This window comes from Lissotriton helveticus, chromosome 7 (assembly GCF_964261635.1).
Source record: "Lissotriton helveticus chromosome 7, aLisHel1.1, whole genome shotgun sequence".
In the NCBI taxonomy this organism is placed as follows: Eukaryota; Metazoa; Chordata; class Amphibia; order Caudata; family Salamandridae; genus Lissotriton; species Lissotriton helveticus.
The window spans coordinates 1,663,737,595-1,663,750,384 of record NC_136068.1 but is presented as its reverse complement, the minus strand read 5'-3'; positions in this window follow the sequence as shown (position 1 = coordinate 1,663,750,384).

Sequence of the window (12,790 nt, the reverse complement as noted above, 5' to 3'; positions counted from 1 at the left end):
AGTGGATTGCGGGCTCGCGAGTTACAGTTAGTGCAACCTACTATAACGGAGGAATTTCAATGGTTTTTTATGAGTGAAATGTCCAGCTAACTATAAAACCCTGAAACCTATGGTTTTATCAGTGAATATATATATATATATATATTTTTTTTTTAACTGAAACAAACATAGGTTATGGCTTCTTCTACGCGGCCATCTTGTGTATATATATATATTTTATATTTCAAGGCAGCAATTTCTGCTTTTAATTTTGCCCGATAACTCTTGGCGTATATATATATATATATATCGTTGCAAAATCTGTTGCTTTTTCGGCGCTTTCCACACCACACAGAAAGAAGGACCTCCAGAGGCAGGCAAATTAACGTTGAGAAGCTTTAATAGCTCACATGAAACAGTATTATCGGCATGACGCGTTTCGGTTATCAGGTAACCTTGATCACATAGCGACACAGCAGTTTGGTATGATTTTAAATACTCATTTTTTCAAACATTGCGATCATGTGATGAAAAACAGTGAAGAAATACTTCTGTCCATATTATGTCCTCAAACAATAATGATATTTAGTTAAAGGAACCATTGGATAAGCTGTCACAAATAATATCCGAGCACAAATTTCCTGCATTAATTCCTTTGCTCCATATTTGATAATTTTGCATAATAAATAATTTATCTAAACATGTATAGATGCCTATTAAGAGATTCAGTTTTCAATCTCATGAATTTTAGACTACTTCTGTTTGATGAAAGTAACAGCATAAATGCCTTGAAATGGTTATTTACAGTCTATTGCATATATATATATATATATATATTACCTACTGGCGGTTGCCAGTTATAGTTAGGACCTAGTTTCCATAGGAAAAGCGTTTTTTGTTTTCCCAATAACTTTGGGTTTGGCGCCGGTTGATGAACCTTCACAAAATTTTCAAAACTAGTGGCCCGTCCCAACACCGTGCGTGCCTCCAACTCAATGGCACCAGGGGTTGGCGGCTCGCTGGACAGTGACCAGGGAGTAAGCGAGAAGGGCCCCCCGGGAGGGACAGCAGAGTTCTCCACCCAGGTGTGCCAGTAGCTACCGCGGCCCCCGCGGGCTGGCGTGCTCCTCGGGCCCTCACACCAGGACAGGCACAGCAGGAATGTCAGAAGTGGGCCCTGCTATGAGCAAATCTAGATGGGGCAGATGCGTTGAGCCCATTCTTCTGCCCGCCAACAGAGGCGCATATGCGTAGGTCCCTGCAGGGTCATATCCCCCCACCGCGTAGGTCTACCAGCTCTCCGTGCCACCCCAACAACAGAAAAATCTATTCCTGGAGACATCAATGGGCAGGCGGGTCACGTATCAAATGGGAAGGTCAGTCCCAGTGCTCCACACGTCCCCGGAGAGCCCGCTCACCTTTCACAGCAATGATCGTAGCTAGGGCCCCCTCCACCACCAGCGAGGCACCAGGAGAACCGGAGGGGACTGATGAAATAAACAGGCCGATGCCAACGATACAAGGGGGCGCAGCTCTGTCCCCCCTGAGCCTATGCACGGCATTTGCCGGGTCCTCCTCAGGATGCAGCATCAGCAGTATTCAGGAACGCAGGGCACTGTACCGGGAGCGACGGATCACTCTCAGAGCCCTCGGGCAGTAATTCAGGTAAGAGCACCGCCGAGCTTCAGCAGCGCCTCTGGCAGTTATTTAACGGGCGCGCGGCCTCCAACCCAAACTCTCGCCTCGGCCCGTGCAAGATGCATCTGCCAAGGGTTTTACAGCTGCTGACCCCTCCGGAAGGACATCAATCGGTGCCCAGAGTCTAGCGACACCTCACTGTCGTGTTTGCAGGTAGTTAACTGTCCGGATTGCCAGGATAGTGGTACAGTGGCTCCGATGGCTTCTTCTACGCGGCCATCTTACGCTGCTGCAAGCTTCACCCCGCAACCTCAGACAGCTCTTTGCCAGCCCCCACAGAATAGCGTGGTTTTGTGCAGCATAGAGTGTCAGAAAGAGACACATGCGAACAACATATGGAAAACAACATAAACACAGCAATACACACACACAAACTACAGTGCACACAGCACTCCTATCACACACCGAGACACACATATCTCACACAATCTACACACACCTACACACCAAATCCACTTACCCCACACACATACAAAATGCGCAGCGCACATTTTTGTTCAGTGCACACACATACACTACAAGCACATGTGGGCATTGAACACTCTATGTTGCATTTCAAATGTGACTAGGAAAGAAGGCTTGTCTAAATATGTAGAAACTTGCAGTTTAGTGTCACAACACGGCACACAAACTAAGGCACTCTCTGTGATCTTGGACACAATGCCTGCCCTGGTTTGTGACAGCTCAGGTCATGTGAAGCTCATGTTCTGCATTGTTTATGTTTTGACCCCTTCTCTGTGAGTCAATCAGGGACAACCGGGAGCATTATAAGTTGAAGCCAGCCTGAATTCTGTGGGTCAGGGGCCTACTCATTAAAGCACTCCAGCAATGCAGACATTAAAGAGCAGTATTTTCAATTAGAATGGACAAATTCAATCAAAATTCCATAGATTAGGAAGAAACGAGGCATGGTTCATTGTTAGAAAGGGGATTTCTGGTTGGCTGAGGCTTGCACCAAAGCCAGGCAGAAACCACCACTCTAAGTCAGGGCAAGGAAGTCACCCGTCAAGATAACCCCTGCTCACCCTCTTGGTAGCTTGGCACGAGCAGTCAGGCTTATCTCAGAGGCGATGTGTAAAGCATTTGCGCACGCACCCACCAGCAACAACATCCAAGGCCCCCCACAAAAGGAACTCCACACAAGGTTATTTAAAAATAGCCTTTGTATTATCAAAAAACATCAGAATCATAATCACAGGATGTACATTGTGCCAACAGGCACGGGCAAGATTTACAAAGGATTATATGTACACAGGACAGGGCCACACGGACCACTGCCAGGAATAAGCCCTTCGTAGAACTAGAACATAGAACATAGAACAAGCAGAAGCTTCACACATGATGAATAGAAACACATTCAGAGGTGTAGGCTAGAAGCTTACACTTGAGGCATGAAAGCCCATTCAGAGGTATAGGCTAGAAGCTTTGCACATGATGCATAAAAACACATTCAGAGGTGTAGGGAAAACACATGATGCATAAAAACACATTCAGCGGTGTCAGTGAAGACACATGACGCATAAAAACACATTCAGCGGTGTAGGGAAAACACATGACGTATAAAAACACATTCGGAGGTGTCAGTGAAGACACATGACGCATAAAAACACATTCAGCGATGTTGGGAAAACACATGACGTATAAAAACACATTCAGAGGTGTCAGTGAAGACACATGACGCATAAAAACACATTCAGCGGTGTAGGGAAAACACATGACGTATAAAAACACATTCAGAGGTGCCAGTGAAGACACATGACGCATAAAAACAATTTCAGCGGTGTAGAAAAGCAACTTTGTACATGATGCATAAAAACACATTCAGAGGTACCATAACACAGGGTGCGCAAAACATACAACACACAGTACATTTCCTAGCACCCTAAGAAGCACATAACTCACAACAAAGTCCAGGTTGCGCCACTGCGCCAAAAACCTAAACGTAGCAGCTGCCCACTACTTGCTGGGCAGCTGGGGAAAATAGCAAGGGGCCTAAACGCTGCAGCTGGCACTAAGTGCTGCGCAGCTGGGGAAGGCAAAGGTAGGGATAAAGGAGTGCGACTCACTCCTAAGTCCAGAGAACATGTCCCTAGGAAGGAAAACCTAAACGGTGCAGCTGCCCGCTACTTGCTGGGCAGCTGGAAAGCAAACTGTGACAGGGGCCCTCACTGGCCCTTGGAACCAAAACTGCGCGGAAGGCTGGAGCCCTCTGGCTCCAGAACAAAACACTTGCCCATCGATGGAGCCCTTTAGGCTCTTGGAAATAATGGGGCCTTGTGGGAGCCATCTAGGCTCTGGAAAAGGATGCTCAGAATGTGGGAGTCTCTAGGCTCTAGAAAAGGTTTGGGGGCGTTGGAGCCATCTGGCTCTAGGAACAAACATACCCCATAGGAGCACACTGGCTCCTTAAACAATTATGCATCACTTTTAGGAGCCCCGCATGGGCTTATCCAATCCCTAATAAAATGTTGGGGCGGCCCACTGCCATCCGGGGCCGCCCTAATTGCACCAACCATGTCCCCTAAAGCGTAGACAGAACACGGGCTATCCGGCCGAACAAGGACGGCAGCCCCCACCCCTTTCACTCACCGGGGCTCCTCTTGGCTGCGGGACTCTTCCTTGCAGGCAGGCTTCGGCGGGGCTCCTCCCGCGGCAATGGGATGACTCTGTCGCTCATGGTGGGGGCAGGTACCGGCAATGTGCCTCGCGCCACCCCGCTGCTGGCTGGCGCCCGTCTTCACCCGGTCCCCGATCTCAGGACCGGGACTCAGTGTGGAGCCGCAAGGCTCTGGGTCAATTCCTTTTCCGGGGCTCCCTCCTGGTAATGGGAGCCCCGCCGCCTTCAGCAGTTGTCCCTTGGCGGCCCCAGGACTCACTTCAGCTCATGGGAGCCCCGGGTGACCATCACTCGGCCGGCTTCACTTCTGTTTTTGGTCGGCGCGGCTCCCCCAATCAGAGCGTGGCGGCGGGCAGGACTTACTCGCAGAACCGGAAGTCCCGCCCCAAGTCAGGCACTACGGTGCCTGACTTCCAACTTTGCGGCGCGAGGGCCACGGCGGTGCTTTAACGGGGCAAATGAGGGGAGGGCACCCTCGGATTCAAAAATAAAACAGAGAAACTGGTTGGTCACCCGTTAGGGCTGCTATAAACGGGGTGGGCACCCGTAGGCATTTGGCATCCAAAACAAAGACCCAGGGTGGGCACTTGCACGCCATAATTACTCAAATCAGTGGGGTGGGCACCCGCAGTGGAGCGATTTTGGGGGAATCTGTACGCCGGGGATTCCCTCATGACAATGATGCAGCACAGCGCTGCCAAGCCCTCGCTCTCCCTGAGCTGGGCAAGTTTAAGAAGCAAAATAGAGCGCTCCTCAGGCGCTAGAAGGCTGAAGCAAGCCTGAGCAAAATCAAAAGTAATCAAGAAGGTCCCAGCAGTCCTGGAGGCATAAGGAGGAGCAAAGCAGCTCCCTGCATAGAAAAGTCCTCCAGGCATCCAGGGGCTGGGCAGGGCCCAGGGAGGAAAGCCTTCCCCTGGGCCCCAGCAGCAGCACGCCTCTGGTAGATTCAAGTCAGGAAACAAGAACATTTTACAAGAGGTCACAGCCTCTTTTTATACACACAATTCCTTTGTCTAAAGGTGCAGGCAAGGGGCGAACCAGATACAACTGGTTCCTGAGCACTTTGTTTTGCTCAGCCCCTCTGCCTATTCACAGGATGGGTCAGGGACATCAGACTCACCACAGGGGGCAGAGCCAGCATTGTGTGTAGAAAGCCCAGCCCTATTCAGCTCCCAGGTGCACTCCTCCCCAGCCATCAACATGCAGATCTCTCATTCACCACCTGGGCAGACTCATCCTGACTCATGGAGCCAGGCTCACCAGCCAGCTCCAGCCAATCACAAGCCAACACATTCACTGCACAGGCACACCAACTTTTAGAAGTGGCACTTCCACACTAGACACATTTATGCCGTGAGGTTCTGTGGTTTTCGACTCCGCTTCATATCTAGCCGCCATTTTGTGTCCAGACGCCATTTTGTGCTGCCTCACTCAGGCAGCACGGCGAACGCAGTGTTTTTGCTTTTTCAGCTGCTACATGTCTCTTCTGTTAAAAAGTAACCCCTTGTCCTTGTTTACAAAACCGATGTCAGGGTCTGGCCGAGATCAGTAATCCATGTCTAGACTGATTAATCCTTGTCTTATTCCACTGTTTGGGTCCCACCATTCTTTCTTACTTTATCTTATTTGACTGGCCTTCGCTATTCTCTTCGTGTATTCTCTTATTACACAAACCAGCCTTTGAAACACACGAACATGTTCTACCGCCTGCAAATTGAATTACGGGCACTAGTGTTGATTAACTTGAGGGGAGGAGAGCACACGGGGTCTGAAAGGAGGGTGTGTTTTGGATACTTGATAGCTTGTTTTCGAACTATTCCTATTCGTCAGTTTTGTATGTTTTGGAAGTAGGCATTGTAAATATGTGTACTATAAGAGACTGTGAGCCACAGAGTTAATTAGCAGTCTCCTGAGAACATACCATTGGTGTACTTCTTGGACAACTGTGCTTAGCTGCAGCTAATAAACTCGATTTTCTACGCCTAACAGAGTGTCTCGTGTCTCTGTCTGACAAGGCAGGTGAACCCGGGGATATTAGGCGTGCCCTGCGCCGCTCAGCCCATAAGGCCCGGTTCTCCAACTGGCGCCCAACGTCGGGCGACTTCAGTGGTAGTGATTCAGCCCGAGGGTTGTGAGGAGCTTCGCAAGAAAATTCTGGAGGATTCGCAAACCACGAGAGCGACCCCTGTATGTCGAAGTGGACCGAAGGTCTTTTGCAGCGCGGCTACTCCTTTCCGACGGCTGCTGACGACTGCTGCGCTGACTGTCGCCCTGCCTTGGCCCTCTGGTGATGATTGGTATCGCGAGACGTTAGACGGACATCTGTTGGTGTGAGAAAACATTTAGATAAGTATTTGTGCGTAGCGCCCACTCTTTTGTTTTGTTTTTGTTATTTGATTAGTGCACTTATCGAAGCCGAGTGGTAAGTACGTTTGTGCTGTGACTATATTGTCTTAAACCCCTTGAAGTTTGTGAAAAGTCCAGTTCGTTACGAAATGCCTGGATTTAGTAAGTTTAAGAAATTTTGCTGTTTTGGTTGTAATAGGGATTCCCGGCTAGAGGACTCTTGTCCAATTCCTCTGGTTGGAACTCCCACTTATGAGCTCTATTCGAAACATGGTCTTGGCCCTATTATTTTTAATGAAACATGGATTCGATACACGAAGAAAGATGGTGTTTTGCAGTGGCCACAAAATGGTAGTTTGAGTCTGACATATTAGATAATTTAGAAGCAATTTTGTTTAAGAGAAAAGCCCGGCCGGCAATGTTTGACTCTTTCCGCCTATGGCGTAAGGAAGCCAAACAGAAAGAAATTAAACAAGCAAAGAAAGATAAGAAAGCGCAAAATATGACGATTTTACAGGCTGCCCAGCAGTTTAAAAATGATGAGACTGATCAGATGATTGAAGTTTCAGGAAGACAGCATCGTATGGCAATAGATAGATGTTACCCTGTGTTGCCTACTTCCCCACACAGTAAGGATCTTGACGAAGATCCTTTTATGTCCCATTTGCTGAGATTACCTCCACCCTATGTATTGGGTGCTAATGCACCCCCATTACAACCTGTCATTTAGCAACCTGTTGCTCAACCAGCTGTTCCGGTTCTTCCACAATTGCCTCTTCCAGTAATTCCACCTCCACCTCCTTTGCCACCGACTTCTGTACCTCAGTCTTCCGTATCTCAGTCTCCTTTACCTTCAGTTTCTTTTGCCACTAGCTCTTCTCCTGCTGTACTGAACACATTGTCTCCTGTTCTAGTGTTGGATTCTCCTACGGCTCGTCAACGATTAGTTGACACCGTTTCCAGTCTCTTGTCACCTTTTCTTGGGCCTCCTAATTTGACTCCTGCCTAGATTCTCTCGCTCGTAATTGGATCATGAGTGGTCCACAGTATAGTGTGCGCGATATTCTAGATACTTTTCTTCAGTGGAATGCACCTACGCAGAGATATGTCTTTAATGTTATGAGTAATACTCTTATTAAAGGACGGGGAGATATGGATTTGGATCTACCTCCTCAGGGTTTGTTCGAGATACAGGATCAATTTGATAAAGGACTTATTGTGGGTTCCGATGTAGAGCATGTCGTCCAGACACTTGTTACTTTTAGGTCTTCCTTTTTCTCTCAAGCTTCTCTTGAACCTGATCCTGCGGTTCGGTGTAAACTGAAACAATATCCTATGCGAGAAGTTCCTCCGATATGGAGAGATGCAGTTCCACATGTAGGGGCTAATCCGCCTATTCCAGGTCATTTTCAGCGTATATGGGTACATGATCCTTTGAAAAGATCGGAAGTATTGGCACTTAAACAGTCTTTATCGGACCCTCGTAAGAATCCTGCTGGGTATTATAAAGAGTTGTCCCAGACTGTTGATCCGTGTATCATGAATTTGGCAGATATTGATTTGCTGATGGGAAATGTAGTCCCACAACCATTATGGGCTAAGATTCGTAGGGAAGACCACGATCAAGCTTTAGGTGGTAATTGGGCTGCTATCACAGCTGCAGATACAGGACAAGTAGGTGGTGCTAAACCCGATGATTTGATAACAGAATTGCCTGGTAGAATAATAGCTCTAATGAAAACGATGATGCCTGCTGTACGTGTTAATTGGGATAAGTTAGTGGCATGTAAACAAAAGACGGATGAAAGTGTCTCCGATTTCTTTACTCATTTCAAAGAAACTTTCCTCGACCATAGTGGTCAAGATATGAGTACTGAAGGTGGACAGCGATTATTCGTGGATACATTTGTATTTAATTTACTCCCAGAATTATCGCACAAATTGAAACATTCAGAGAGTTCATGGGCCGTTTCATCGACTGCCCAGATATTAGCTACTGCCCAGTATTATGAAAATAGGGAAAAGGAAGAAAAGGATAAAGTGGAGAAAAAGACTAAAGAGTTAAAAACAAAAATTCTTTTGCAACAGGCTTATCCCCCTCGCTCTGGTCAGCGCCAATCGCAACAGCCTCCACAGTTTCAGAGATTGTTACGGAAGCCTGCACCTTTTGTTCCGCGACCTTTATTAGGTCCTAATCAATGTGCCTATTGTAAAGAGGAAGGTCATTTCAAGAATAGTTGTCCGGTTTTATTGCAGCGTAATGGTGGATCATCAGTGCCACAAGGCCGTGGTGGTTTTCAGTCAGCACCTAGAGGTAGAGGGCGAGGTGCGTTGTCTCAAAGACAGCGTTCCTTTCCTCCTCAGAATACTACGAATTATTTTGATCAGCAGAATTCTCAGTCTGCGCAATATTACAACGACGATTATTGTGTAGAAAGCGAAAGTCCTGATTTTCACACTAGCTAGGACAGCCATGGACAAAGCAAGGGAGTTGTATCAGTTCCAGTGAATCAGAATGGACCTTATGTTGATGTTGTAGCATTGGGTGTTACAGAACCATTTATTTTGGATACTGGTGCAATGAGAAGTTCAATCATGCATTCCAAACTCCCTGGGACACCTTTGTCTGGCTTAACGAATGTTTCCGTAGGATTCTCTGGCGCCCCAGTTCGCAACCCTGTTTCCTGTCCTTTGTCTATTTCCATTGGTCCTTATGATTTAGAAGCTCCGCTTCTTTGGACGACTGGTTGCAGAAAGAATTTATTGGGTTTGGATTTACTGAAACGCCTGCATGCAACATTGTATTGTTCCCCCTCTGGTGTACATCTTACTTTGGGTGATAAATTGGCTTCTCCGATGTATTTATCTAAGGATCAACTGCCGCTTGAATTGCGTTCACTTACTGTTACGCTTTGAGCCACGGGTCCGAATGATGTTGGTTTGCTTGAAATTCCGCCTTATGTGATTACTGTTAAGCCTGATGTTAGGTTGCCTCGCATTCCTCAATATAAGATCTCTAACGATGGCGAAAGAGCTTTGTTGGCTATTGTTCATGATTCAGTTCAGAAGGGTGTTGTTGAAGAGACAATGTTTGCAATAGTCCCGTTCTGCCTGTTCTTAAATGTACTTATCCTTCTAAGCCACCTGTGTATCGTTTTGTGATCGATCTTCGAGAGGTCAACAAAATTGTTGGTCCTCAGTTTCCTGTTGTCCCGGATATTACTGCTTTGCTCACTATGATTCCTGCTTCAGCTGTTTGGTTTTCAGTTATTGATCTCAAAAATGCTTTCTTTACCATTCCTATTGCTGAGGAGAGTAGGGATCTCTTTGGCTTCTCTAACGGAGGCCGAAGTTTTCGATTCAAACGTGCACCTCAAGGCTATTGTGAGAGTCCCTCCATTTATAGTCAGGCTTTGTAATCCCAACTTGATGCTTTTTCTTTGCCCCCAGGTGCTACTCTTATCCAGTATGTGGATGATTTGTTAGTGGCTGCCGATTCAGAAAATGTTTGTAAAAATGCGTCTGTGTCACTTCTGCAACATTTGTCTGATTTACACCACAAGGTGTCACCTTCTAAGTTACAATATTGCTGCCAAGAGGTTACCTATTTAGGTCATCTCTTGTCGAAGGAGGGAAGGCGATTGACCCCAGAACGTATCCATGCAATTGCACGTATGTCTGTACCATCCACACAAAGAGAGGTTCGTGCTTTTCTAGGCATTACCTCTTATTGTAGAGAGTGGATTCCGAATTTGTCCTTGTTGGCTAAACCTTTGTTGGCACTCACTCTGAAATATACACCCCAACCTCTTCCTTGGACTGATAAATGCCAGAAGAGTTTTTCTGATTTACGTACTGCATTGTGTTCTGCTCCTGTGTTGGGTACTCCAGATTATAGTAAGCTTTTCACACTCTATGTTCATGAAAGAGAAGGTTGTGCATTGTCAGTCCTGACACAACAATTTGGAGACAAACAAAGGCCATGTGCCTATTTTTCGGCTACATTAGATCCAGTAGCCAAGGCATTACCTAGTTGTCTCAGAGCAACAGCAGAAGTGGCGATCTCTATTCGTCAATCTGCTAGATTGGTGTTGGATCACACTCTTATTGTAATGGTACCACATGCAGTAGATACTCTTTTGAACAGAACAAAGACGCAACATTTAACGAGCGCTCATTTGTCTGGATATGAGTTAACGCTTTTGGCTAGTCACATACATATCAAGCGATGTAATGTTCTAAATCCAGCAACACTGTTACCTATTCTAGATTAGAAAGATGTACAAGAGCAACATGATTGTTTTCTTCATACAGAAGAAGAAACTAAAGGCCGAATAGATTTGAAAGACACACCACTTGTGGATCCGGATGGGATCCTGTGGGTAGACGGGTCTTGTTTCAAGCTTCCTAATGGCGAGACGACAGCAGCCTATGCTGTTACTACTTTGCATACAGTAGTAGAAACTGCACGCATTACACAGAATTCAGCGCAAGCTGCCAAGTTGATTGCATTACCAAGAGCGTGTGTGTTGGCGAAAGGGAAAAGAGTGACTGTTTACACAGATAGCCAATACGCCTTTGGCGTTGCTCATAGTTTCGGTCGTTTGTGGAATGAAAGGGGATTCTTTACTTCCCACGGCACTAAAATACAGCATGGTCAGTTGGTAACTGACCTCCTTGAATCACTTGCCTTGCCTACTCAAGTAGCGATTGTGAAGTGCAGTGCACATAAAAGGATCACCGATGATGTGGGTCGAGGGAATGCATTTGCGGATGTGGCAGCGAAAGAAACAGCGAAAGATGTTAAGAGTCACATGTATGTTGCAGGCCCTGCAAGATGGGTCAGAGAAGGAGGTATGTGTGAAAACACAGTAGAAAGTGTGAAAATGATCCAAGAGGAAGCAACTGAGAAAGAATTGAGTAAGTGGAGAGAGAGTACGGGAATGTTGGACACGACTGGATGTTGGACGGAATTGTCAGAGTACCAGCGGTGGCTGTTACCAGATGCTTATGTACTACCTGCAGTTACTATGGCGCATGGTCCAGCTCATATTAGTGCAAAGGGGATATGTAAGCTTCTGGCTCCGGTATGGCAAAATGAAGGTATTCCCAACTGTGCAGAGAATGTGGTGAAGCATTGTATTGTTTGTTTGATGCACAATCCAGGAAAGGGAACACCAACTCCGGCAGGTCATTTTGCTCCCCCTACGAACCCTTTTGAGGTATTGCAAATAGATTACATTCACACGGAACGTTCCAATAACCTCAAGTATGTTCTGGTGGTGGTTTGTGCCTTTTCCAGATGGATAGAGGCCTACCCCCTAAAGGACAATACTGCTTTATCCACTGCCAAAGTCCTCTTGAAGGAATTCTTTTCTAGGTTTGGTTTGCCGCGCAATGTCTGGAGTGACGATGGGAGTGAATTCGTAGGCCAAATTATGCAGAAGGTGTGTATGGGTCTTGGTATTAGACAGAAATTCCATGCGGCAAACCACCCTCAGTCAGCGGGTTTGGTAGAGTGTTATAATGGCACTCTCAAGCTCAAATTAGCAAAGATTCAGGCCAGCAAAGGTCTTTCCTGGCCTGATGCCTTGCCTTTGGCACTTCTCTCAACAAGGACGACTGTCCATTCTCGTTTAGGACTCAGTCCATATGAGGTCGTTTTTAAACGTCCAGCCAATGTCTGGGGAGTCCCTCGACCTAAGAAGTATTCTGATATTCCGTATCCATTGTTGGTTGATTACTTGCATGACCTCACCACTAAATTACGTGTTATTCATCAACAGGTCCAAAACGCTTTGCCGGAGAACTCCTCACATCCAGGTCATTCCATTCAACCTGGCGACTACATCTGTGTCAAGAACTTCCAGAGAAAAAAGAATCCGGAACCTCGTTGGGGGCCGCCGCGACAAGTGCTTTTGACGACACGTACAGCCGTGAAAGTTGTTGGGAACAAAAACTGGGTCCACGGCGTGCACTGTAAAAGTGTACCCTTGCCTTTACCTTATGACCAGTGTGTCCGAGAAGGCATAGGTGACGACGAAAGTGAGAAAGTACGCAGATTTGTACCATTCAGTAGTGCACGCCTGGACTGGACAAGTTCTGAGAAAGAAGACGACGACGTGTTGCAAGAAGCTGTACCACTACATT